The sequence below is a fragment of the Salvia miltiorrhiza genome, chromosome 2 (genome assembly GCF_028751815.1).
Source record: "Salvia miltiorrhiza cultivar Shanhuang (shh) chromosome 2, IMPLAD_Smil_shh, whole genome shotgun sequence".
Lineage (NCBI taxonomy): Eukaryota > Viridiplantae > Streptophyta > Magnoliopsida > Lamiales > Lamiaceae > Salvia > Salvia miltiorrhiza.
In genome coordinates this window covers 3,121,877-3,126,039 of record NC_080388.1, presented here as the reverse complement: position 1 = coordinate 3,126,039, position 4,163 = coordinate 3,121,877, and the positions used below count along the sequence as shown (strand labels likewise).

At 36.0% G+C, this 4,163-nt stretch overlaps 1 long non-coding RNA gene across 1 annotated transcript; it reads left to right on the top strand.

Moving 5' to 3' along the window:
- The first annotated feature begins 782 nt into the window (after positions 1-782).
- Positions 783-3,948, top strand: LOC131012645 (uncharacterized). The gene is made up of 3 exons (XR_009097401.1): positions 783-965; positions 3,041-3,105; positions 3,690-3,948. It is a non-coding gene; the product is annotated as an uncharacterized LOC131012645 (long non-coding RNA).
- The last annotated feature ends 215 nt before the right edge of the window (positions 3,949-4,163 follow it).

Sequence of the window (4,163 nt, the reverse complement as noted above, 5' to 3'; positions counted from 1 at the left end):
TTCAACTCTCCAATTGCCAGCTGCTGGAAAACAGATAAAGGCATGAGGTTTATGCTCGCCCCCAGATCGCAGAGTGACCTTCCGAAATGCTGGCCTCCAATAATGCAGGAAAGTGTGAAGCTGCCCGAATCTTTGACCTTCGCCGACAGCTTCCTCTGCAAGATTGCACTGCATTCTTGTAATGCCCCGACTTTTTATTAAGGATTATAGACTTTTAATTATTGATTTAAGGATTTCTTATGGTAATTAGGGTTCAGCATCCATTAATAAAATACGGACTTATGTGAATTTGATGATTACATACGTGATAATTTATTTTTATTTTTATTTCAACGGATGATGCACTCAAAATATATTTTGAGTCCATTAAGAGAATGATGGAGCTCAAAGATTTATTTTGAGTTTTCAAATCAAAAAAAAAAATTTATGTATTTATTTATTTTTACCGAGAAATTTAGGAATGATGAGTTATAAAAATTTTCCATCAATATTTTTCTCAAATTATTTTTCTATGATGTATTTATAAATTGAGAGAGTGCACTAATGTTAGTGCTATTTATTCTAATTTTGATCACAAGAGTTTTATGCTCTAGCATTTTATTAATTGATGATTAGTCTTACATATATTTTTTTTCTTACACATGGGTTATTACTACACCACATTTTTATATTTACTTAATGTAACACCCCATTATCCTCCACTAATATTTTCTTTTCCCTACCACTAATATTTTTCCCTACCATCACTAATATTTTCTTTTCCCTACCACTAATCTTTTTCCCTACCACTACTCCTACCTTTCCACCACACTACTCCTTTTCCCCCACCACTACATTCTTTCTCCCACTCTCACAACTTTTCTCCCACCATTATCACACTCCATAGAAGCCTTTGAAGCCCCAAGAGAAGTAGCAAAGCAAGGGAGAGTGTGGGAAAACTATAGAGTGAAGGTTGTGCTTCGAGGGTGAGTTTTTCTTTGCTTTTTCTCAACTGAAAATGCTTTATGGCCATGAATTTTTACACATTTGTGTGCTATATTATGTGAGGATATGTTTTATGATTTTGGATGATTATTTTGGTAGAGTTTATTGGGTGAAAAACCGTGCATGAGGTAAGGCAGCGAATCTGCCATAAGCACACTGCTCGGCAGTGTTTTGCAAGGCGATTCCAGCCATCCAAACGGTTCCCAATAATTCCCAAATTAATTTTGTATCATATTTCATATGTTTTCTATACTTTGGTAAAATTTCAGAAGGTTTGGAGCTCTTATGATTTATTTATGAATTTGTAAACATCACTGCCCATCTGGAATACATTTTTGGTAAACAATCTTTGGGAGGCCATAAGTAAAGTTTCAATCGGTGAAAACCTTTGAAACTTGAATATGTCACTCTAGACTCCCGTATCTTTCTTTTGACATCGGTCTCACCATTTTTGAGTAAGGGAAACAACCGGTATAAATTCTTGAAATCTAGTTCTTATTCCTTGTACCATCCAGTAGATTTTACAAACCTACGACTTTGAGGTGGCAAAGGCCGACTTAAATCATTGATTCTCAAGCCTATATTTCTACTGAATATTCACTGACATGTTGGGAACTTACTTGTTCAGTTTTAGAATTTTTGGTGAAGCCTAAAGTGGTTTTTCCGATTTATGTTCTAAATCTGCCAAACTTGAACTCTTTTTGTGCACTGAACTTTAGACAGTCATATCTTCTAAACCATGAATGTTCTTGGAGTAAATCCAACTGTAGAGTGTTATGATCTCTCCCTAGTTTCCAGATTGACCCTTGGGGTTCCCAGTGGAGTTTTGTAAAGGGAGATATGAATTTTTTAAAGAAAGCCCACTGACTTGGTTGTAATCTGGAAATCTGAAATTTTCAGATTTTTGCTTGTTAAATACCCATCTTTGAGAGGGCATATCTTGCTCGTTTGAATTTTTTTTCATTCGATTCAAATTGGAGAATGATCCTTGAAATGTCTAGTTTCCAGAATGTCTTTTGGAGCCTCATTTGGAGATCCGAGGAAGATTTGATGGCTGTTGCAAAACAACCTCTTAAGAGCTCAAGTTGTTGAATTATTTTCTATGTATCAAAGTTTATTTTAAAGGATGTTTCATGAAAGATTTAGTATATGTGCGTAACGAGTTTGGGACTATTTATTTTAAATGAGGTCCGTTCTTTTATTTAAATTATGATGGACTTTTAATGAATATTTTTGGGATTAAACTCTTATTTCTTGATTTATATAAATTATTTTTTTTAAGGACTTATAAATATGAATTTCGTAGGCCTACTGACCTACTGTGATCGACGGTTTGTCGATGTCTAATAGCTTTGAAAATTTTATAGCAAGTCCCTACATGAGTCTTGAGTACCCTGGTAAAATTTCAAGCCATTCCAACTTCGTTTGATACTTCTTTAAAATGCAAAACCTAAACTGCACATTACTACCGAGAATTTCAGAGAACAGAGGAAAGAGTCATTCATTTCAGTAGCTTCCTGTGTGATCTAGATTTCCAAATTTTTATGGTATTAACCTTATTGTGTTAGCTAGATATCCACCAAAGTTGAGCCCAGTTTGACAACTTTTACTATTTTTCAAAAATCCAAGTTTTCGATTGTTCAAAACTGCCGAACATGGTAGATCGTGGTAAAAACGTCATATCTCTCAAACCACTTGGAGTTTTCGACTCTACTTTTTTTTATATGAAACTAGACTCGAAGATCTTTCTTTCGGTATGAGTCTCGAGTCCAGGAGATGTCGGAGTCAGAACAGATTAAATTTTGAAGTTGAGCCAGTGTAAAAACAGAGCATGTTTTGATGATGTTTGATTGTGATTCTTATGTGCCTTATGTGTTTGTGTTGCCTATGTGTTTGAATGAGATTAGACGAGGTATGATTGATTTTTGACTGTCTTTAATGTAACGAATTATGGATGCTAGAACCCTAAAACATTAAAAGATGCCCTAGGCACGTAGAATTAGACTTTGTCTTATGACAATTTCTTCACGAACTTATCGACTCTTCATCAATGAAGGTCCGGGCGACAGAAAGTGAAGCCGAAGAAGAAACGACTCCACGCCAGCTTTAAGAACAATTGAGGTGGGCATTACTTTTACTATACGTATATAGAGATCCCCTGCGTGTCGTAGGCCTCTTATACGAATATATGCATGAGATGATTTTAACTGTTAATTTCAGTTTATTATTATGCCCAAATGATAAATGACTCTTATGAAATGAAAATGAAATGTTCATGAAATGAAATGAAATGATTGACTGCCAAAAATGTTTATGTTTTTATATGTATCCTATCTGTGTTGGTTCGCCAACTTTAAAGGAAATCCAATTGGGATCCTATGCTAGACAAAGGTCGCTAGCTAGGGTTAACGTGTACACTCATGGAGACCGCGAGTCGCTTGCGACCGGTCTTGGCGTCCGTGGTAAGGAGGCCTCCTTCCCGGCGCGTGACAGAAAGGACAGATATGGATCATATAGACTGAAAATGGGATGCGCATCCACCTTTATGAAAATGAATGAAATGTTTTAGTAAGCGCAGGTCATTCAAGAAAACCCCTGTGTGTTACTGTTGGCAGTTCAATTTATATATGTATGCATGTTGTATTTTCGGCTTATGTCACTGAGTATTTTTATACTCAGCCCTGCATGTATTTCTAAATGTGCAGGTTGAGCAGGCGATGGAATGGATCGGTGTTGAGCGGATTTCCCTTTTGATGTTTATGTAATGAAACCTTGGGTATGCATCTCCATATGCATAACTCACACGTTTTTTTCGCTGCAAACACTCTGACTTATTTATCATTTCTACTTGAACTTATTACTACTTCATTTTAATTAACTTTCAGTTGGGGTCTAGTCGTTATGGCAGACTCATTTGTGAATTACCCAAGTGGTTATATATATATACCACTAGTTTGTTATTAATGTTGGTTACTTAGTAAATCCCCTTTAATTTCCATTTTTTTTATTGTTCACCCCAAGTCATAACCCCGGTTAACCCGTCATTGGGATAGTGGGCTGTGACAGAGTGATATCAGAGCAGTTCGTTTGCTCTGGCCCTAGAAACCTTATTCTAAAAAGCCAAGTCTAGTTTGATTCACTAGACATACGTGGGTTAATACGACACCGCTCAACACTCC